This window comes from Nicotiana sylvestris, chromosome 6, assembly GCF_000393655.2.
Source record: "Nicotiana sylvestris chromosome 6, ASM39365v2, whole genome shotgun sequence".
Classification (NCBI taxonomy): domain Eukaryota; kingdom Viridiplantae; phylum Streptophyta; class Magnoliopsida; order Solanales; family Solanaceae; genus Nicotiana; species Nicotiana sylvestris.
Window position 1 is genome coordinate 158,619,380 of NC_091062.1, and position 24,935 is coordinate 158,644,314.

Sequence of the window (24,935 nt, forward strand, 5' to 3'; positions counted from 1 at the left end):
CAGACAATGGGGATAATCTCAATAGCCATCTAATGAAAGAGGTATGTCAGCAGTTCAAGATTACACATCGCAATTCCACCCCTTACCGCCCCAAGGCAAACGGAGCAGTTGAGGCGGCCAACAAGAATATAAAGAAGATACTTCGGAAAATGGTGGAAGGTTCCAGGCAATGGCATGAGAAGCTGCCTTTTACATTTTTGGGTTATCGCACTACTATTCGTACTTCAATAGGGGCAACTCCTTATTGTTAATATATGGCACTGAAGTAGTAATACCCGCGAAAGTTGAAATCCCGTCGCTTCAGATTGTCGCTGAGGCCGGAATTGATGATGATGAATGGGTCAAAACCCGCATGGAGCAACTGAGTTTGATTGATGAGAAAAGATTAGCAGCAATGTGTCATGGCCAGTTGTATCAACAGAGAATGGCAAGAGCATATAATAAGAAGGTGCGTCCACAAAAGTTTGAAGTGGGTCAGTTAGTATTGAAACACATCCTTTCTCATCAGGCTGAAGCAAAAGGCAAGTTCGCCCCAAATCGGCAGGGGCCGTTCATCGTAACTAAAGTGTTGTCCAATAGTGCTTTGTATTTAACAGACATAGAAGGCAAGTGTGTAAAAATGGCCATCAATTCCGATGCGGTCAAGAGATATTATGTATGATTTTCTTTGGGTTAAATTGTATTTGTTTGTACTTGGCATATTTTGAAGATTGGAATGACGAAGGCATTTTTGTTCTGCTGTCTAAACACTTTATCCTTTGTTACCCCGTTTGAGCCTTATTTACTTCCTTTCGTACCCCTCTTTTGGAATCAGTAGCAAAGATCAGAACCGCAAGCACGAAAGATAAGTAAAGGAAAAGAGAGAAAAGAAAAGATGAAAATTGGAAAAAAAGAAAAAAAGGAGAAAAAGAGGAAAAAGAAGAAAGAAAAAAACAACAAAATAACAAAAAGATAAAAAGGAAGAAAGAAAAGAAAAGAAAAGAGAAAGAGAAAAGAAAAATCACAACAACAGAGCAATTCCTATGACATGAACTACGTTCGACCTGATTCCTTTTAAGGATACGTAGGCAGCCTCATGGTTCGGTCCCATCAAAACAAAAATCCAAAAGTCCCCAAGCAAAGAAACTGGGGCAGAAGTTGTGGTTGTTGTAAGAAATTTGATTCTGAAAGTTGTAATTTTGAACCCATTTAAATTGTTTTGAGCCTTGTGACACCCTTTCTTTGTAACCCTATCCAAAAGCCCACATTACGGTCCGAAGAAAGACCTTCTGATCAGTCTTCGAGAGATGCCAAGTCGAGCAAGTAGAAGTGATTCATATCAGGGGCAACACTCTGGTCCAAGCAGGAAAATGAAAAATGAGAGAGTCTTATTGGTGAAAACCCTCACGGGCACCGTAAGGCGACGGGAGCTGAGAGAAATGAAAAATGAGAGAGTCGTATTGGTGAAAACCCTCACGGGCACCGTAAGGCGATGGGAGCTAAGAGAAATCAAAATGAGAGAGTCTTGTTGGTAAAAACCTTCACGGGCACCTTGAGGCTAAAGTGAGTTGAGAAATGAACAAATGGGAGAGGTCTGTTGGTGAAAACCCTTCAGGGCACCACATGTCTAACAAGGTCAAAGTTTTGGCAAAGAAATTAGGTTTCGAAGGTCTCGGGGCACAAGGTATGGCAACTGAAAGTTGATTGGTTGGACAGATTGGGCCGATTAATCCAAAATGCATGTCATGATCATTGGTGCCAGCTGCTCCACTCAGATAAGTCTCTTTTCTTTTTCCCCTTCAGATAGTCTTCCAGTTTTAAATTTTTCTTATCCTTAACTCTGAAAGTCATTGCATTTCATTTCTTTTGGGTTTATTTCTCTAAGATGTTCCTAATGTCAGTTCTGTTTAAGCAAATAAGAAGAAATTTCAAAGCTTACTCCCAACTTCCAAAGTTGCACAAGGCACAGGGCGTAGAGATAGTATGATGTGAAATGGGTTATAAAAGGTTAGAGGAAGTTCCATCGGTGAAATGGTTTGGTAATTTCGTGGGAAATGCAGAGGTTCAAACAGATGGGGCAGAGATGTAACACAATGGTTTGGGTATAGAACACGCGGGTCATCCAATGTCATGGGGTTTGAAAGTTAGTCGAGAAGTCAAACGGTTCTTGTCCAGTTCAGGAGAAGTCAGTCAAACCAAAGCACGATAGCGGGGAGGCCATTTTCAGCAAGAATGCCACAAACTAACCACCACATTTTAAACTGACAACATTTTTCTTTGATTGAAACAGGGGCAGGAAATTTCGATTGTTTCGGAGAAACCTACCGTAAGGAAAGGCAAGCACCAGACAGGTTTGACTGTAAATTTTAAGGACCCTCCTGGAAAATGGGACCTAGTTTAAAATTCAAAACAATCATTAGTAGCATAATCTAGCATAAATGTAACCCTAAGGAATATAAGTTGGCTTCAAAGTTTGCATGTTTGAGATAGTATTCAATTAAGAGCTGTCAGGACCCTCCTAAATAATGGGACCTAGCTTTAAAATTTCCATTGGATAACAAATTTAGCGTAAGTTCTGGTGTAAGGTAATATAATTTAGCCGTAATATAGTCATTCTTAAGATAAAACTTGACTTTTGATTTTCAGGACCCTCCTGGATAATGAGATGTAGCTTTAATACTTTCTTACCTTCAGAAGATATAACTTAGATTTAAAATTGTCGTTTAATTAAGAGTTGTCAGGACCCTCCTGGATAATGGGGTGTAGTCTAAAGATCGGCTTAGATAACAAGATGTAGCGAAAGTAATACCTTTAGGAGATATAATTTAGATTTAAAACTGTCGTTTAACTAGGAGCTGTCACGACCCTCCTGGATAACGGGACCTAGCTTTCAAATTCTTAGTAATATTTGGTAATATTAGTCAGTTTAACACTCACATATGTGCCCAGCTACCAAACTGGGGCAGAAAATTTTTCTTTGTTTTGTTTATTTTTGTTGAAATTAGGTACCCACTTGGAGAACATGGAGAATCAGTTTAAGTTTAGCAGTCAGGTGCCCACCTGGAGAGCACAGGAATATGATTTAAGTTCAGCAGTCAGGCGCCTACCTGGAGAGCACGGGAATACAATTCAAGTTCAGCAATCAGGATCCCACCTGGAGAGCACGGGAATACAATTCAAGTTCAGCAGTCAGGAGCCCATCTCAAGAGCACGAGAATACATTTCAAGTTCAGCAATCAGGCACCCACCTAGAGAGCACTGGAATACAATTCAAGTTCAGCAGTAAGGCGCCCACCTGGAGAGCACGGGAATACAATTCAAGTTTAGCAGTCAGGCGCCCACCTGGAGAGCACGGGAATATAATTCAAAGTTCAGCAATCAGGCGTCCACCTGGGGAAAAGGGAAAGCATCTCAGATTACAATTCAAGTCGGCAACAAAGGGACTTCACCGGGAGAATACATGTCAACAAGAACCGCAAAATCAAGTTTGAAGATATAGTTAGGATTCTTGTAATTCATATATCCTAGTCTAGCCTAGCTTCTTTTATCATGGTGTAATAAGGAGTTCAGTAAGCAATAGCAGCAGCAACAATAGTGAAATCACAGCTTCATGGTAGTCCCAGCCACCGAAACTTCCTGAACTACACTGACATGATTCCTTTATAGCCAAGGATATGTAGGCAACCTAGGAAGTAGGGTGCGGTCAAATATTTCAAAAAATACTTTCCACGGAGTATTCAAACGGGCAAAAATCGCTCGTATCCGCTCACTTTATCTTTGCACAAAAACTCTTCGTGTTTCCGAGCAAAGAGGGGCAGCTGTGAGCACGTGATTTTTGCCCTATATGAATTACTCCCACAAATTCAGAACAAAATAATTTTCCCATTGTTTGTAGTTTTGTGGATTTTTGTGGCATTTTCTATCAATTGTTTTCATTTGTCTGTGCACAGTTATTTTATTTAATTAATGAAAAATACAAAAAAATATGTTGCATGTGCATTTAGGATTTAACTTTGCATTTTTAAGAATTAATTAGTAATTAGTTATTTTATAAAAAAAGGAAAATCACAAAAATAGTTTAATTTGCACTCTTTAATTTTAACTTTGATTTTGAGTAGTCTCTTTTAATTTGTTTATAATTAATTGTGATAATTTTTATTTAGGTTTAATTAGTTTTTTCAGGTTAATTAGGTTCTAGGATTTAATTTAGATATTAATTTAATTTTGAAAAAAAAGAAGAAAAAAGAATTATTTTGAAAAAAAAGAAATGGGAATTGAAAAGTTAGAAAGTTGGGTTGTCTTGTTTTAATTTTTCCAAGCCCAATGTGAATTCCCCCACGGATACCCGCTTAGCCTAGGCCCAAAACCTGCTATTTTACCCGGTCCAAGGAGCCAGTTGCCCAGGCCTTCGAAACGACGCAGTACAGGATTGGAACTACACCGTTTCAAGTTCAGTGTAGCCTCAACAAATACGGGCCCTTCATCTTGTTTCATCTAATGGCCTAAAACACTTCTCTATTCTCGTTTAAGACTATCCAAAATTCCTCAGAGACGATCAGTTCCCAAACACCCTTCACTTCATCTCCAGGAGCCCTAATCTGCCGCCCTACAAGCTCACCATCATCGCTGGTGGCGGCTCAACCTTGCACCACCCTTACCCACCTCAAAATCACATCATAAAATCCTTGTCGTCCCCTCATGCCAAATCTATAATTCGTTCCCTTCAAATCGCCCTTAAACCCTTCGAATATGAGATCGAAGGTCGGGCACTTGAACCTTAAACTACCCAAATCCACTCAAATTTGCACCCCCACAGTCACTACGTCTCTCCAAACCCAAAACTCCAGATTATTTTCCCGAATGAACCTAGATTTTACCGAGTTTGGGATCTAGGGCTAAATCTGATTTCAAAACTAGAGTCGAGTTGAAGTCCTTTGCTCGTCAGGGTTCGAATCTCGCCTTGACAAGGCATTCTTGTTTGAGGGAGTTCGTTAAGACGAGTTTCTCACCCTTGAAGAGCAGTTCGAGTTGGCTAGTAGATTCGCCTCTATTTTCATTTGCTGTGGTTAGTCATTTAGTTTTCTTTCTTTTCTTTTGATTGCGTTGTCCGTATTTGTCCTCTTCGATGTTCTTCTTATGTCTTTCTTTTCTTATTCAAATGTGTTTGCATGATAGGCCTTTGGCCCATTAGATTTGTTTTAATTTCATTGAGTCAGATTGTGGCTGCTTTCTTCTTCTTCCAAACTCGTTGTGTATGGGTCTTTGTTTGGATTGGGCCTGCATTACATGCAGACGAGCCCATTAGATGAGGCCCAAAAGATTGTGGGGGAAGTTTTGGGTCTGCCAGTCATTTAATGGGTTCCAAGTTTCAGATATGGGTAAGGGTAATTATCAGTAGTTTAGAGGTAAATAGTAGCTGTTTAAGGGGTAGTTCAAGGAAATTGGGTAGGGGAATCTTTTGTAACTACATTGGGAAGCTTCTAGGAAAGTGGGGTAAGGGATTGGCTTGCAAAAACTAATTTGAATTGGGGTCTGAACTGAAATAATGAAATTAGGGAAAGGGGTGAATGATAATTAACAAAGCTATTACTGCTGCCCTAAAAACATCTCTATAAAGTCCCCATTTTTTGAATTTTTGAGGGGGATCAGACTTGTAAAGATTAGAAACGGCTGAAAACAAAAATACTGAAGGGGTTTGAATAATCAGAAGAAAATACAAAGACAAATCACAAAATTATTGTTACATTGAAGTTTTTTCAGTAATTCTTGGTGGTTTTCAAATTTTGAAGTAATTTCTAATGCCTTCTGGGCTCGAAATGGTTTAAGGAAGTGGGATTGGTTGTTGTTGATCTGTTGATTTGCACTACTACACTGCTATTGATTCCTCATCTTCTCTTGCTTTAATTTCTGTCCCCAGGTACTTCTCAGACCCCCATGAATGTATGAAATGTGAGCTTGAAGCCATGTAATCGACTGGAAGCCCAAGATGCACATTAGTCTCCTGACATTGAATATTAGCTGTATTTTCTTAAAAGTTCTATATTAATTTAGTGCTTCTACTGTCCATTACGTTCATTCATGTCATTAAGATTTACTATGAATTCATTTATAGTTTCATGTTGGATGGCTTGCAAGAAGAACACCTTTTGTCGGGGTTTATTTAAATGCATTTGGTTTAAAAGCTGCTCCATGCTTAGTATAATATGTATTCCTTCATGTTGCTACTTTGCAAATTTGGCTTAAGCTATGTTTTCTCCATCCATCAACTTGTTATTTTAGTTCTTAAAGAATTGAAGTGTGTTTGACATCTGGTGGAAATTTTGGTATGTGTCTTTGGTTAAAAACAAGCTTTCTTGGTTGAATATGTGGAAGTTTCATTATAAGTTAAAGTCAAATTACATATGGAGTCACAAACCTCTTAATTCTCCCGCTGAGTGAATTTTAACTTTACTCCTGAAAGTTATGTTGTGATCAGTTAGTCTAGGACATTTGACCATGTTCTTTGTTTATGGACTTGACAGTAGTTTAGCATGATTTGAGGTCTTAATGTTTCCTTAGATTGTTGTGATGAGATTGTTAAGTTAATTTTGCAACTTAATGCTGAATTTTGAAAGTTAGTGTTGGCAAACGTACTTAAATGCTGGATGCTGAATTATGAGGTTCATGTTTGAGCAAATGTAGTGGGCTCGTTGCTGGCCCAAATCCTTTTATGTGATTGAAGGTGCCTAGTGTTATCAAACACAGGCTTATAACTGGTAAGGGCAATTTGAACATTAATTTAGAGTAACCCAACTTTTGGACCTCTTTTTAGTCAGTTAAGCATTTCCCTTCACAATTAGAAATCGAGGTGTGCCACTGGTGAATCTTCCATGGCCCTCGCCAACTTGAAAACGCGTAGTTGCTTTAGGCGCGTAATTTTAAATTAACTTCCTTAAACTCGGGTGTGCATTTCATGTGACCCAAATCCAAATCTCAACATCGTTAGATAAAATATGTTGCGGATCGCGGGTGCATTTCATGTGGCGTAGTCCAAGACGTGTTTTAAATAGCGTTGAATCTTCTTAAAAATGATCAAAAGCGGTTAATAAATCAAAATCTACCATAGGTTAAAATACGTGTTAAAATCAGATAAATAAGTCGATTATAACAGTTGAGTGACCGTGCTAGAACCACGGAACTCGGGAATGCCTAACACCTTCTCCCGGGTTAACAAAATTCCTTACCCGGATTTCTGTGTTTGTGGACTGTAATACAGAGTCAATCGTTCCTCAATTCGGGATTTAAAATCAGTGACTTGGGATACCATAAATTATCCCAAGTGGCGACTCTGAATAATAAAAAATGATCCCATTTCGATTGTCACTTTAAGTTGAAAATAACTCCCTTATGTACCTCCCTTTCGGGAGGTGTAGAAAAAAGGAGGTGTGACAACTCTTTGTTTACGTATCTAAGCATGCAAAATTAGTATGTTTACTTGAATCAACTTTTGAGTTAGCCTGGGATTACTTTGCTGAAAATCTGCCCTGTTTGCACTGTCTCGGCAACCTATTTGCACGACTTTGAGTGTAAAATTCTACACTAGTTGGCTTGCAGTAGCTCTGTTTTACTTGTTACTTTATGTATTTATCTGAGTTCTGTTTGGTTTTGCAATTGTTAATCAGCCAAAGGAAATCAGCGGGGTGAGTTTGTTTTGATAGGTTCATTGTTGAGTAGAAGTTTTCAATGAGTTTTATTTTGTCAATTTGGGGTATTGTAAGCACGTGATTTTTGACCCTCCCCGAGAATTTTCACATTTATAGCGTGAATATGTGAAATTGGGTCTAATATAGCCATTTTAACTATTTTTACTTTATTTCTCGCAAAAGAAAAAATTACAAAAATATATATATATATAAATTTTAGTTTATGTATCCCTCATAAACTTGAAAAAATCAAAAAATTGCACTTTATTCTGGGACTTTATATAAATTCGAAAATTACAAAAAATATATATAGTTCTATTAATGTTTGCAGTCATTATAATTTTAAAAAATACAAAAAAATATTACTTCATATTTTGTCTTTATATAAAAAACGAAAATTACAAAAAATAGTTTTATTAATATTTTGTAGTTATTTTAAATCTTGAAAAAATATTAAGAAAATAATATAGTTTTGTTTTAAATAATTAGTCTTATTTTAGTAGCTATTTTGCTTACATAGGACTAGTTAAGCAACGTTTTCCTATTTCTCGGGTCCGGGCAAAAGAATAATATTCGGGTTCAAACTACCCGGTTTTAGGCCTAATTTCGGACCTAGCCCATAATAAACCGAGTCCCTGATACATGGGGAACCCCACCACGCGTGGGGGACATAAACCTTGAACCCCACCACGCGTGGGGCTCATTTTTCTTGGCCAAAGCTACAAATGCACGGACTTGGACATTTTAAAAGGGGGACCAACAAACAGACTTTTGAAAAAGGGAGAGGGACTACTGTGCATCGTTCTTCTTTCTCTTTTGAAAGAAGAAATAGAAGAAAACTTTCATCTTCCTGGGCAAAAAAAAACTGAAAAACCAACCAGTCCCTCTCCGTCTCGCCACCTCCGTCGAACAACCAAACAGGCTCGTCGACCACCGCTCGTCGCAACCAGTCCATCACCTTCCCCGTCACCTTCTTCTTCCTTTTGAAAACTAGAAAACCCATACCCCGAAACCACCTGCGTCCACCCCCGTCGTCTTCCTCACCGTGAAACCACCATAACCAAACAGAAACCAATCGCAAACCACCCCCCCTAACGCCTGAACACCACCGGACAACCCCGACCGGAGCTGCTCCACCATTTTCAGCTTCGCTGCATTTCCGAGCAGCTGGTTTTGCATGCTTTCGCGTCGCACCCCCCCGTCGCCGTCGTCAACAAACACCCAAAGCTAAGCCCGTCAGCAGCCCCCCCTGGCGTCGACCTTACTACTGTCGGCATTGTCGAGCAGCTGTTGGTTGCCTCGATTCGACTTTGGTCCGAGCTTTCTGTTTTTCCGGTGAGTTTGCTTTTGCTCGTCGAGGTGTTTTGTCCGAGGTTTCATCATTGTTCCTTGTTCAGTGAAGTCCGGTTCGAGTTCCGTGGGAAGCACTGTTTGTCGTTCTAGGATTGTCGAGGTTCGAAGGTTGGTGTTCTTCGTCCCTTGTTTCATTTTGTTCGTTTCGCATGTTATGATTCAAGGAAAATGAGAGTATTTGATATTGATGAATGTCGACAATGCAATTTTGTTGTTTTGTTAAAAATGTTTATTTTTATGGATAGTTACTGCATGTTTAAAGTGAATGCGAGAATGTATGAACGGTTTGCGAGTCATCTTGGTTGAATCGTTTTTCTTCATTTTACCATGGATATTATTATTTATTAGAATCGTTGTTTTCATTTAACCTCAGATGACGTCATGGGTAGAAAATCTTAATTATTTTTAGGCTTGCCTTTAATAAAAATGAGACGAGCCTCGAAAAATGCACAAGCTGCGGGGCCCTCACAGATATATGTATCATAATGAACACTTAGATTCTGGGACGGGCCGTTTAACAAATTTCACGGCCCTAGCCCAAAATAATAATGCGCTAGTTGCTTTAGGAGCGCCTTTAATAATGTTATCTCCCTAAACTCGGGTGCACATTTATGTGACCCAAATCCAAATCTCAACGAAATCGAAATGTGTCTCTAATCACGGGTACATTGACTGTGACGTGGTCTGAGATGCATTTCCATGACGTTGCAAATTCTAATAAAAAATAAAATGAGACGAGCCTCGCCAAATAAAAGGGACAAATTGCGGGGCCCTCACAAAATATATGTAAAAATTGTTTAGACTTCGGGATGGACCGTTTAGTAAAATTCCACGGTCCTACCCAAAATAAATACGCTAGTCGCTTTAGGCGCGCCTTTAATAATTTAATTTCCTTAAACTCGGGTGCACATTGATGTGACCCAAATCCAAATCTCAACGGAGTCAAAGTGTGTCGACGACCACGGGTACATTGATTGTAACGCGGTTCGAGATACATTTTCACAACGTTGCAATTCTTGATAAAAACAGTAAATGATAAAAGCGGTTAAAAGTTAAATTTTGCACATAAGTTCACACTTGTATAAAATCAGATAATCAAGCCGAATATAACAGTTGAGCGACCGTGCTAGAACCACGGAACTCGGGAATGCCTAACACCTTCTCCCGGGTTAACAGAATTCCTTATCCAGATTTCTGGTACGCAAACTGTAATATGGAGTCATTCTTTTCCTCGATTCGGGATTAAAATTGGTTACTTGGGACACCCTAAATCTCCCAAGTGGCGACTCTGAAATAAATAAGCAAATCCCGTTTCGATTGTCCTTTAATTGGAAAAAACTCCCCTTGCGCCCTCGGGTGCGGAAAAAGGAGGTGTGACAACTCTGGCGACTCCGCTGGGGAACTCGACCCAGAACCACTGGTTCAGGGTTAAGAATTCGAGCTTAGAATAATTGTTATTATTTGGCTTTATTTATTATCTGATTTTATTACATGTTTTGAGCCTAATGTGCTAAATGCTGCTTTTACCGCTTTGATATTATTTGAACTGTACATATAAACTGTGCCGAAACCATTCACTTCTTACCTCCGGGGAGAAGCTCGCTGGTCGAGACTCCATATTCTGTTAGTATCAATACCTGAAATAAGAAAGAGGTCGGACAAGTTACAAAGCCGGACGATCCCGCGGGTCCCCGGTATGTAGCCCCCTCCTCGACTCGAGTTGTCCGCTCGGGTACACTGTCTAGAACAAATACCCAGGTTTTGAACCTAGAATAACTCAACTTCATGCCGGATCCCTAGTAGGAGCGTTTATTTGCATCATGTGCATTTGACTTAGGGGACTCAACACAGGGGTTGGGTCCGTCTAGGACAAGCAACCTGAAAATAATAGACCATCTTTTGGCATCCTATGTGCTACATGTTGTACTTATTCAAGGGTGAATTGTTATGTTGATCACGTTTAATAAGAAGGCCGCACGTAACACACCTTGTTAGGTTGATCACATTTAATAAGAAGGCCGCACGTTTTTCCAGCATGATGTTATTTTAATCAAAGCATGGGGAACATTTGTGGAATCCAAGAAGTCTTGGAATTCCCATATGTCCCCCACGCTTCATATGTTGGGAAAAGCGCATGGGGAGCATTTGCGGAATCCAAGAAGTCTTGGAAATCGTTATGTCTCCCACGCCACATTTTTGAAAGAAATAATAAATATAAAAAATAAAATTACAAATAAAACAAAGCATGAAAATTCAAAAAGATTTTGTATGTTTTCATTATTTTCCACATATTAAAAAAAATCGTGAAAAAGAGGAGAAAAAATGACAGTGTAGAGATATAACTACTTATTTTTAGAGAAAAATCAATGTCCGAGTAGTATCGAAACTCTGCCGAAATTTTGAGAAAATGAAAATGAATGTCTTATTAGTTTGTTATATTAAAAGCAAAGGAAAAATAGAGAAAAAATCATCATTGTTCTGTCTTGTTTTTTAAAAAAAATATAGAAAAGAAAATAGTTTGTTTTGCCATAAAAATGAAAAAAAAAGGTTTTGTTTTAAAATGGGTTTTTATTTATTTATCTGTTTATGAAAATGTCAAAATAAAAATAAAAATAATAAAATAAAAAGAGTTGGGCGTTGAAAGTAGTTTTACTATTTGTTGCAAATATATATATATATATATATATATATATATATATAAAATCCAAAAAGTTTTTCTTTATTTCCAAAATATGTATATATATATCTTTATCTGTTGCAAGAACATTTGTCTTACCAAAAGTTTTTTAGAATCCCAATTTTCAAAACAAATAATCCAAAATATTTTCCATTATTGACTTCTTTAGAAAGTCTTTCTAGTTGTTTCTTTAAAAAATAAAATAAAAAATAAAAAAAAATATATAATATAAAAAAAAACAAATCCGAAAATATTTTGATTCTTCTTTCAAAAATTGAAAAGAAAATTCAAAATTAAAAAAAAAAAACATTTTAGAAGCATTTCTTATATTAAAGGTAGAATTCCGAAAAATATTTTCTTCTTTTCTTTAGAATAAAAAAAAAAACGAAAATTCAAAAAAAATATTAGTCTTTCTTTTAAAAGAAAATCAATCAAAAAATAATATTTCCTTGCTTCTTTTAAAGTAGTTCTTTTAAACGAAAATTCAAAAAAAAGTTAGTTCATCTGGTTATTATTATTTGCCTACTTATTCTTATTTGCCCGAACTACGCGGGTTTGATTCTCACCGGATGTGAGATACGTAGGCAACCCTCATCGGGTCCAACCCCCTTTTTTGCTAAAAACCCAAAAACAAATAATAATAATAATAAAAAAAAAAAGACATGTCAAGTTTTTATTCATAAATAAGTCGGGTGATGTCCAACTTCTCCTTTTACAAAAAAAAATAACAAAATATATGTCAAATTTTGGTGATGCTGTTTTGTCATAAATAGCCGAATGTTCCCGAAAGGGACGCCGGAAGGCTGACTTTGCATAAACAGCCACTTTTGGGTCATTTTTAAGACTTGGTCCTGTTGACCCACACAACCTTAAAAATCTTCGTCCCCGGGACGTTGAAAGGCCGTGCTTGCAATATTGAGTTTTCTAATTTGAAAAACGACAAAAGAGTCATAAATAAATCAGGTGATGCTGTTTTGTCATACATAGCCGAATGTTCCCGAAAGGGACGCCGGAAGGCTGACTTTGCATAAATAGCCACCTTCGGGTCATGTTTAGAATTTTTGGTCTAAGTTGACCCACACAGCCTTATAAATCTTCGTCCCCGAGGCGCTGAAGGGCCGTGTTTACAACGCCAAGTCTTTTATTGTAATTTGAAAAGAAAAAAATCAAAGAGTCAGCGGTCATGTGAATACCGTATTTTGTCATAATAAGCCGAGCCAGCTTCGGCCGCGTCTTAAACCGTTCTTGCCGAAATAGCCTTAGAGTATCTTTCAGTTGTCGAAAGGTTATTTTCGTAAAAGAATGGACCAGTTTGTAAAGTGTCATAAAATAATCCTCCTCGGCCTCAAAATTCGTGTGAGAGTTGGAAAGGGCCACGTTTGCAAAAAAACAACCATTTGGTTAAAATTAGCAAATGGAAGAAGGAAGTTGGCCATTTGTTTTGAAGTTTGTAAACCTTTTGATTAAAATAGGCGGGTTGTTTGATCTTCAAGTTTGTAGGTTATCTTTAAACCTTTGAAACCCAGTTTGTTTTAATATGAAAGTGAAAAGAAAAAATGTTCATTATTGTTTATCTTTTATTGGCACGAACTACGCAAGGTCTGATTCATGCGGGGTCATGATACGTAGGCAATCTCCATAAGATTCGACCACAACAAAAAAAAGAATGAAAAAAAGAGAATGAAAAAAAAGAATGAAAAAAAAACGAAATGAAAAAAAATGAAAAAATGAAAAGAAAAAAGAATGGAAAAAAAGAAAGAAAAAAAGAAGAAGAAAAGATGTTGTCAATAATGAGGACCGACTGAGTCCATTCTAACCTGTTTGTTTTGCAAATAAGTTAAGGTGGTTGGTTTGTGGTAAGCCGGACAATGACACCCAGAATCCTTTACTTGCACCTCCTGATGCACACTCTGCGGGGATCAGGCCTGATGACGGAAGCATTCGAGTCCTATTGGGAACTTGTTGACTAAGGGTAATGATATGGAAGTTGGCAATGGTCATTGCAATACTAATGCAAAGCTCAGTGGCTACGATGCCAAGTTTGATAAAATGGGAGGACGCTCCGTTCCTTGGTTAACAAGAAAGAAGCAGTTGGTGGCTTATTTTGTTGTCATTCCTGTTTGTTCGGATTATTAGGATTGTAATTCGGATTTTGTTTTGTGTCAATATCTTTCCGCTTATCTTTCCGTTTTGTCATAGCGGTTTGTTTAAGTTTTGTCCAGGTTGTTTAGGATTTTATTTCGTTTGTTTTGTTATTCAAACCATTTCACCGGTAGTCTAGCACAAAATCCAGTCTTTTATTATTTCCATTCACCTTTTTGTTTAGTCTTTTTATCATTTTTGTTCAGCGCCGATTCTAGTGACATGACATGCGCACACAGTTTGGGCCTAATCTTTAAAGTTAATCATAAAACCCTGGAAAGGCGATCAGACCATTTAAAGAAAATAAGGACGGTTTGAGATTATTCAGAGCTCGAGTCATGTGGAACTGGGGCAAGTTAAGCACAAAGAAAACCGTTAAAAGCAAGATTCGCCAAATTGGCATGAGGGTCGGTCATGATAATGAGAGTGTCGCCCAACGGTGCTTAGAAATGACAAAGGAAAAATAAAATGTTTAACATAATTGTCAAGTCCAGCACCATCAGAAGAGACTACAAATTTAAAGTGTGTTGTTTGCACTTGGCATGTTTTGAAGACTGAAATGACGAAGGCATTTTGTTCTGCTACCTAAACACTTTATCCTTCGTTACCCCTTTTGAGCCTTATTTATTTTTCTTTCATACCCCTCGTTCGGAATCAGTAAAAAAAAAAAGAGAGAGAAAGAAAGAAAACAACAATGAAAAAAAAAAGAGAAAAAAAGAAAAGAAAAGAAAAGAAAATTGATAACAAAGAAAAAAAAGAAATCGAATGAAAAAGAGGAATTGGGAACTACGTTTGACCTGATTCCTCAAAGAGGATACGTAGGTGCTTCACGGCTCGGTCATAGTTTTGAAAAATGAAAAAAACCCAATTAAAATATCCCCAAGCAAGAAACTGGGGCAAAAGTTGCGTTTGTTGTAAATAAATCTAATTCCGAAGGTTGTAATTAATAACCCAAAAATTAATGCATTTTTGAGCCTTTAATACCCTTTCTTTCTAGCCCTATCCAAAACCCACATTACGGTCCAAAGAAAGACCTTCCGATCAGTCTTCAAAAGATGCCAAGTCAGACAAATGTTGTCTTACCGGCGAACATGACATTCTGTTCCACAGCAGAAAGGACTCTAATCTCCAATAGAAAGAGTCATACCGGCAACACTTCAAATCCCCAACTGAAAAGTGATACAAATGACAGAGTCTTATCGGTGAAAACCTTCACAGACACCATAAGGCGATGAAAGCTGAGAGAAAAGCCAAAAATGAGAGAGACTTGATAGTGAAAACCCTTCGGGCACTGCAAGTCGAATAAGATTGGGAATCAGATGGGGAATCGCCAATTGAAGATCTTGAAAGATGATTGACGGTAGAGGATAGGCCACATACGCATGTCATGGCCATTAGAGTCGGTATCTGCGTTTGATAGGTTTTTATTTATAGTTTCTTTTGTAAAAGAGTCATCGTTTCCTTTGTCTTTTATTTTGTTTCTGTTATTTTTCTCCTTTCATAAAAAATTTCCCCAATAGAGTCTGTCCGGTAAGAACAAGTATGAAATGACTTCAAAAATATGCCATCAGCTTTCCAAGATGAGATCTGACTAGTATATCCAAATGGTATAGTCAGCGAGGAACAAGCGCGAGGCCAGTGTCAAAAAAGATATCCCCAGCAAAGGGAATCGACAGAAGGATTGACAAGTGTCAAGAGGGATACCATTGCCTTTATCAAAAGTTATAAGCCTCAAGGCCAAGGCCCATGAACAAAGTAAGGAAAGCAGTGAGCATGATTTGGCGGAATCCATACTAGACTAAAAGGTCGGGGAAATGCCAGTTTCCAAGCTATGCCGCAAAAGAAGAGGGATATCCCCCAGTAGGAAGGGATTATCCCCAACACATAATATCATCCCCAACAAGTCGTGGAACACAGCGCAAGGAAGGAAAAAAGAAAAAGCCATCCCGTTGGGAGTATCACAACCAACGACCATGTTTTAAACTGACACATTTTGTTTGATTTGAAACAGGTAAAGGAAGGGCATTGATGTAGAAACGCATGCCACAATGGATATTATCAAACTGGGGCAGAAAATTTTCCTTCCATTTAGAAAATTTTCTGAAAGTCAGGTACCCCCAGCTGATAACATTTTACCCCCCAACAGGTAAGTAAATCAAGGGAGGTAGTCTTTGAAGGAAGAAGCTATGCAAAAACAAAACAAAAACAAAAAAGTAATAAAAAAAAGGGAATAATAATAAAAAATGGGGAAGGTAGAAAAGGAAAATTCATCCCAATCCCCAGCAAGTATTTGAGGTAAGACATTTTCAAGTCTTAAGGATATGTTGGGTTCATCCGCCCTCAAATAGGATATGTCGGGTTCATCCGCCCTCAAATAGGATCTGTTGGGTTCATCCACCCTCAAATAGGATATGTCGGGTTCATCCGCCCTCAAATAGGATATGTCGGGTTCATCCGCCCTCAAATAGGATCTGTCGGGTTCATCCGCCCTCAAATAGGATCTGTTGGGTTCATCCGCCCTCAAATAGGATCTGTTGGGTTCATCCGCCCTCAAATAGGATCTGTCGGGTTCATCCGCCCTCAAATAGGATATGTTGGGTTCATCCGCCCTCAAATAGGATATGTCGGGTTCATCCGCCCTCAAATAGGATATGTCGGGTTCATCCGCCCTCAAATAGGATCTGTCGGGTTCATCCGCCCTCAAATAGGATCTGTCGGGTTCATCCGCCCTCAAATAGGATCTGTCGGGTTCATCCGCCCTCAAATAGGATCTGTTGGGTTCATCCGCCCTCAAATAGGATATGTTGGGTTCATCCGCCCTCAAATAGGATCTGTCGGGTTCATCCGCCCTCAAATAGGATATGTTGGGTTCATCCGCCCTCAAATAGGATATGTTGGGTTCATCCGCCCTCAAATAGGATATGTTTGGGTTCATCCGCCCTCAAATAGGATATGTTTGGGTTCATCCGCCCTCAAATAGGATATGTTGGGTTCATCCGCCCTCAAATAGGATATGTTGGGTTCATCCGCCCTCAAATAGGATATGTCGGGTTCATCCGCCCTCAAATAGGATATGTCGGGTTCATCCGCCCTCAAATAGGATCTGTCGGGTTCATCCGCCCTCAAATAGGATCTGTCGGGTTCATCCGCCCTCAAATAGGATCTGTCGGGTTCATCCGCCCTCAAATAGGATATGTCGGGTTCATCCGCCCTCAAATAGGATATGTCGGGTTCATCCGCCCTCAAATAGGATATGTCGGGTTCATCCGCCCTCAAATAGGATATGTTGGGTTCATCCGCCCTCAAATAGGATATGTCGGGTTCATCCGCCCTCAAATAGGATCTGTCGGGTTCATCCGCCCTCAAATAGGATATGTCGGGTTCATCCGCCCTCAAATAGGATATGTTGGGTTCATCCGCCCTCAAATAGGATATGTTGGTCTCAGTCTTTACTTTTAAGTGTTGAAGTTGGGAGCCCGCCCAGATAACAGAGGCATACATTTAGTCTTTTTACTTTTAGGTGTTGAAATTGGGAGCCCGCCCATAATAACAGAGGAATACATTTCAGTCTTTACTTTCAAGTGTTGAAGTTGGGAGCCCGCCCAGATAACAGAGGCATACATTTCCTTCCTAAGTTTACTGTACCCACAGGAGACGCACTTCCTAAATCCATTGTACCAGTAGGAGACGCACTTCCTAAAAAGTTTTACCATAGGAGACGCACTTCCTAAGAACAGTTATCCCCAATAAGAGACGCACTTCCTAAGTTTATTGTACCCATGGGAGACGCATTTCCTCCTAAGTTTACTTTCACCCATAGGAGATGCATTTCCTCCTAAGTTTATTTTACCCATATGAGATGCATTTCCTCCTAAGTTGTTGTTAAAAAAAAATAAAAAAAAAACAAAAAAAAAAAACAAAAATGACCTAGTCTGATGAACCTTCTCCTAGGATCAAAATCTTAGTCCGATGAATTTTTCTCCTAAGATAGAGACCTAGTCTGACGAACCTTCTCCTAGGATCAAAATCTTAGTCTGATGAATCTTTCTCCTAAGATACCAAAAAGAAAAACCTAGTCTGATGAACCTTCTCCTAGGATCAAAATCTTAGTCCGATGAATTTTTCTCCTAAGATAGAGACCTAGTCTGACGAACCTTCTCCTAGGATCAAAATCTTAGTCTGATGAATCTTTCTCCTAAGATACCAAAAAGAAAAAAAACCTAGTCTGATGAACCTTCTCCTAGGATCAAAATCTTAGTCTGACGAATTTTTCTCCTAAGATAGAGACCTAGTCTGACGAACCTTCTCCTAGGATCAAAATCTTAGTCTGATGAATCTTTCTCCTAAGATACCAAAAAAACAAAAATGACCTAGTCTGATGAACCTTCTCCTAGGATCAAAATCTTAGTCCGATGAATTTTTCTCCTAAGATAGAGACCTAGTCTGACGAACCTTCTCCTAGGATCAAAATCTTAGTCTGATGAATCTTTCTCCTAAGATACCAAAAAAACAAAAATGACCTAGTCTGATGAACCTTCTCCTAGGATCAAAATCTTAGTCTGACTAATTTTTCTCCTAAGATAGAGACCTAGTCTGATGAACCTTCTCCTAGGATCAAAATCTTAGTCTGATGAATCTTTCTCCTAAGATACCAAAAAGAAAAGACCTAGTCTGATGAACCTTCTCCTAGGATCAAAATCTTAGTCTGACGAATTTTTCTCCTAAGATAGAGACCTAGTCTGACGAACCTTCTCCTAGGATCAAAATCTTAGTCTGATGAATCTTTCTCCTAAGATACCAAAAAGAAAAGACCTAGTCTGATGATTTTCCTAAATCCAGGCGCCCACCTGTATAACGAGAGGAATACATTTCAGTCTTTTTCATTACAAGTGTTGAAGTTGGGAGCCCGCCCATAGAACAGAGGAATACATTTCAGTCCTTACATTTCAAGCATTGAAGTTAGGCGCCCACCTGTATAACAAGGGAATACATCCTAATCTAGTGTTTAGTTCACTCTCAGCACTGCATCAGTAGTATCAGTGGGCTACGATTTTGCTAACGACTCACAAACCTCCCCAGGGCAAACTGGGTTAGGAAATTTTGTTTGTTTTGTTTGTTTTGATTGTCACGGACCCGCCTGTAGAACGGAGTTTGTGGTATGTCAAAGATCGAAGAAGTCAGGAGTCCGCCTGTCAAAGATCAAGCAGTGACCCACTAGAAAGCAGAAGGATTACAACAGAAATCCCCAGCATTCAATCCAAGTTAGAAGCTCGCCTCAAGAACGCGAATCAATAGTCTGGGATGATCAACAGAAACTGGTCACAAAAAAAAAAACAAGAAAAAAGAAGAAAAAAAGAAGAAGGAGAAGAGCCTAAAATACGGAAGTGGAGAACAAATGTGGTCTGCTCAAGAACTAGCACCTACAACTACCAAGTATCAAGGTTCAAATCCAAAGTCTGTATGAAGCACCATTCAAGACTCAAGACCAAGTTTCAGAAGACTTAAGAGATAGGAATCCTTGTAACTAGTAGCTGATAGGTTTAGTTAGTCTTTTTTCAGTTTTCATTTTTGTTGTAATGACAGGACCGCAGACCGGAACCTCAACGGAACGGCACCTCGATCGGCTCTCCACCTCGGTACACTTCACTATCTCTCTCATTCCCGAACTACACGTGGCCTGATTCCTGTATAACCAAGGATATGTAGGCAGCTCAGATACCAGGGCTCGGTCACATTCCCTCCCTTTCCTTAAGTGTAGTCCGTCCAAGTAATGGTCGGGTCAAAAACACGTCTAGTCGTTCTTTGTCGGAAAACTCTTCGTGTTTCCAGTCAAAGAGGGGCAGCTGTAAGCACGTGATTTTTGACCCTCCCCGAGAATTTTCACATTTTTAGCGTGAATATGTGAAATTGGGTCTAATATAGCCATTTTAACTATTTTTACTTTATTTCTCGCAAAAGAAAAAATTACAAAAATATATATATATAAATTTTAGTTTATGTATCCCTCATAAACTTGAAAAAATCAAAAAATTGCACTTTATTCTGGGACTTTATATAAATTCGAAAATTACAAAAAATATATATAGTTCTATTAATGTTTGCAGTCATTATAATTTTGAAAAATACAAAAAAATATTACTTCATATTTTGTCTTTATATAAAAAACGAAAATTACAAAAAATAGTTTTATTAATATTTTGTAGTTATTTTAAATCTTGAAAAAATATTAAGAAAATAATATAGTTTTGTTTTAAATAATTAGTCTTATTTTAGTAGCTATTTTGCTTACATAGGACTAGTTAAGCAACGTTTTCCTATTTCTCGGGTCCGGGCAAAAGAATAATATTCGGGTTCAAACTACCCGGTTTTAGGCCTAATTTCGGACCTAGCCCATAATAAACCGAGTCCCTGATACATGGGGAACCCCACCACGCGTGGGGGACATAAACCTTGAACCCCACCACGCGTGGGGCTCATTTTTCTTGGCCAAAGCTACAAATGCACGGACTTGGACATTTTAAAAGGGGGACCAACAAACAGACTTTTGAAAAAGGGAGAGGGACTACTGTGCATCGTTCTTCTTTCTCTTTTGAAAGAAGAAACAGAAGAAAACTTTCATCTTCCTGGGCAAAAAAAAACTGAAAAACCAACCAGTCCCTCTCCGTCTCGCCACCTCCGTCGAACAACCAAACAGGCTCGTCGACCACCGCTCGTCGCAACCAGTCCATCACCTTCCCCGTCACCTTCTTCTTCCTTTTGAAAACTAGAAAACCCATACCCCGAAACCACCTGCGTCCACCCCCGTCGTCTTCCTCACCGTGAAACCACCATAACCAAACAGAAACCAATCGCAAACCACCCCCCCTAACGCCTGAACACCACCGGACAACCCCGACCGGAGCTGCTCCACCATTTTCAGCTTCGCTGCATTTCCGAGCAGCTGGTTCTGCATGCTTTCGCGTCGCACCCCCCCCCCCCCCCCCCCCCTCGTCAACAAACACCCAAAGCTAAGCCCGTCAGCAGCCCCCCCTGGCGTCGACCTTACTACTGTCGGCATTGTCGAGCAGCTGTTGGTTGCCTCGATTCGACTTTGGTCCGAGCTTTCTGTTTTTCCGGTGAGTTTGCTTTTGCTCGTCGAGGTGTTTTGTCCGAGGTTTCATCATTGTTCCTTGTTCAGTGAAGTCCGGTTCGAGTTCCGTGGGAAGCACTGTTTGTCGTTCTAGGATTGTCGAGGTTCGAAGGTTGGTGTTCTTCGTCCCTTGTTTCATTTTGTTCGTTTCGCATGTTATGATTCAAGGCAAATGAGAGTATTTGATATTGATGAATGTCGACAATGCAATTTTGTTGTTTTGTTAAAAATGTTTATTTTTATGGATAGTTACTGCATGTTTAAAGTGAATGTGAGAATGTATGAACGGTTTGCGAGTCATCTTGGTTGAATCGTTTTTCTTCATTTTACCATGGATATTATTATTTATTAGAATCGTTGTTTTCATTTAACCTCAGATGACGTCATGGGTAGAAAATCTTAATTATTTTTAGGCTTGCCTTTAATAAAAATGAGACGAGCCTCGAAAAATGCACAAGCTGCGGGGCCCTCACAGATATATGTATCATAATGAACACTTAGATTCTGGGACGGGCCGTTTAACAAATTTCACGGCCCTAGCCCAAAATAATAATGCGCTAGTTGCTTTAGGAGCGCCTTTAATAATGTTATCTCCCTAAACTCGGGTGCACATTTATGTGACCCAAATCCAAATCTCAACGAAATCGAAATGTGTCTCTAATCACGGGTACATTGACTGTGACGTGGTCTGAGATGCATTTCCATGACGTTGCAAATTCTAATAAAAAATAAAATGAGACGAGCCTCGCCAAATAAAAGGGACAAATTGCGGGGTCCTCACAAAATATATGTAAAAATTGTTTAGACTTCGGGATGGACCGTTTAGTAAAATTCCACGGTCCTACCCAAAATAAATACGCTAGTCGCTTTAGGCGCGCCTTTAATAATTTAATTTCCTTAAACTCGGGTGCACATTGATGTGACCCAAATCCAAATCTCAACGGAGTCAAAGTGTGTCGACGACCACGGGTACATTGATTGTAACGCGGTTCGAGATACATTTTCACAACGTTGCAATTCTTGATAAAAACAGTAAATGATAAAAGCGGTTAAAAGTTAAATTTTGCACATAAGTTCACACTTGTATAAAATCAGATAATCAAGCCGAATATAACAGTTGAGCGACCGTGCTAGAACCACGGAACTCGGGAATGCCTAACACCTTCTCCCGGGTTAACAGAATTCCTTATCCAGATTTCTGGTACGCAGACTGTAATATGGAGTCATTCTTTTCCTCGATTCGGGATTAAAATTGGTGACTTGGGACACCCTAAATCTCCCAAGTGGCGACTCTGAAATAAATAAGCAAATCCCGTTTCGATTGTCCTTTAATTGGAAAAAACTCCCCCTGCGCCCTCGGGTGCGGAAAAAGGAGGTGTGACAGGTATATCTGATGCGTCTAAATCATGTTGTCATTCAATGGCCCTCCTGTGTTAATCAATTCATTGGATAGTCCCATTTGTTTTCCCTGGAATGGTTTGGCACATGTTTGTAATATCCAGGGGGAAATATGAGCTATGTGCTTATTTGATTCTGATGTGCTGCTGCATACTCATGTAGTACTAGTACTATCATGGGTTTGAAACTTGAGTAATCTTGCAAAAACATGAATTTCAATGAGTTTTTTTGCATCCTTTTTAACATAGAGATACTTACAGTTATCATCATAATTCTAGGGATGTAAAAAGGCACTAGCTATGTTGTAGTTTGTGATTAGATTTCGTAATTGTATGATTAATTATTGATTGTCTGTCTTCGTGTAATTAACATTTTTTCCTTCTCCCTAAGCCTCTGCATATAATCTGCTCTAAATCCTCATGTTGCTCACGCTAGTATAAGATAATAACGTAAATGAATTCATTTCTTTTGATATTAAGTGGTTGAAATCCATAGTTGGTTGTTTAGTTAAACTATGTTCCTTTCTTATAATCAAAGCAGCACCTCTCCTTTTATTCTTGGCTAGCGCTCTAATGGTTATTCACTATCTGCATATTTCCCACACTATGTGCTTCTTCTTTCTTGGCTCACATCTTTTCCTTTTCACAAATTCACATTACCTCTCCTACAACAATCTTCCATAAACACATGGCCCTCATTTAATTAATTTTAATCCTTAGAATTCGAGGCGTGCCATTTAGCGAATTTTTCATGGCCCTCGCAAAGTTGAAAATGCGTAGTTGCTTTAGGCGCGTAATTTAAAATTACCTTCCTAAACTCGGGTGTTCATTTCATGTGACCCAAATTCAAATCTTAACAACGTTAAATAAAACGTGTCGCGGACTGCAGGTGCATTTCATGTGACGTAGTCCAAAGACGTGTTTTAGATGACGTTGAAATCTTCCTTAAATAATTATTAAAAGCGGTTTAAAGTTAAAATGCACATAAGCTTAAAAGTATTTTAAAATCAGATAATTAGGCCAATAATAACAGTTGAGCAACCGTGCTAGAACCACAGAACTCGGAAATGCCTAATACCTTCTCCCGGATTAATAGAATTCCTTACCCGAATTTCTGTGTTCGCGGACTGTAATACAGAGTCAATCTTTTCCTCAATTCGGGATTTGAACCGGTGACTTGGGACACCATAAATCATCCCAAGTGGCGACTCTGATCTTGAAATAAATAATCCCGTTTCGATTGTCATTTTAAGTTGAAAAAAACTCCCTTATACCCTTCCGGGGGTATAGAAAAAAGGAGGTGTGACAACTCTGGCGACTCTGCTGGGGAGAAGAACCTAGAATCTCTGGTTCAGGGTTCAAGAATTCGAGCTTAGAATAATTGTTATATTTTGGCTTTATTTATTATCTGGTTTTATTCACATGTTTGGGCCTAATGTGCTAAATGTTGCTTTTTACCGCTTTGATATGGTTGAACTGTATATAATTGTTGCGAAATCCTCCTCTCTCTGAGTCTTCTAAATCATCTAGGAAGTGTGCACTTCATGTGACTTCTCTTCTGTTAGAGTCATATTCCAATTTTAGAACGAGGTTCGGACAAGTTGTAAAGCCGGTGAAGCTTCTGTAATCCCGATACGCTGCCCCCCTCGGCCCGAGCTGTCCACTCGGGTAAGTAAGGTTTAGAACAAATAAACCCAGGTTTTTAATCCTAGAATAACATAGCCTCATGCCAGATCCCTAGTAGGAACGTTTGTTGCATCACGTGCATTTGACTTTGGGGACTCAACATAGGGGTTGGGTCCGTCTAGGACAGGTGTACTCAAAATAACAGACCATCTTGATGCATCCTACGTGTTACATGTTGCATTTCTTCAAGGGTAAAAGGGTCATTTGGCAGACCAATGATAGTTGAGGGCAAATGAAAAAGAAAAAAAAAAGAAAAAAAGAGGGTGAAGTGTGAAAATAAAGCAAGTAGGTCTCAATTATATTTTCTTTCACATTTTTGTTAAGAAAAAAATGAAAAATTCAAAAAAAAAAAATTGCACTTTTTCATCATTTTCTGAAAAACAAAAAATCAAAAAAGGGGAAAAGAAAATCCAAAATGATGATTACATGTTTCATCATTTTTTTTTCAAAACAAAAAACAAAATATATTTTTTCTTCTCTGAATTAGTTGTTATTTTTATTTCTCGCCCGTATCCAATTTGCCCGAACTATGCATACACGATTCTCGTCTTTCGGAGCGTGATACACAGACAACCCACATAGGGTCCGGTCTTCCTAGTGAGTTAGGTTCTTGGCTTCGCGGGCTCTTAGCCAAATCTTGCATTTTTAGCCACTTTTAGCCACATAGGTTAATTTTAGAAAAATAGTCACAATCATGTCTTGAAGGTGTCCAACAGGAAGGGTTGTTGTCTCACACAGCGTTCTAGGTCTTTAACTTTATTTGGTCTTAATTTTTTTCATACAGGTATGGATTTACTTACCGGAGTTTGGGTAGAAATTTGGAATGTATTAAAAAATCAAGAATTGTTGTCAAAGCAGTGATGCGAGTGGGGTTGGAGAAAATTCAAAGA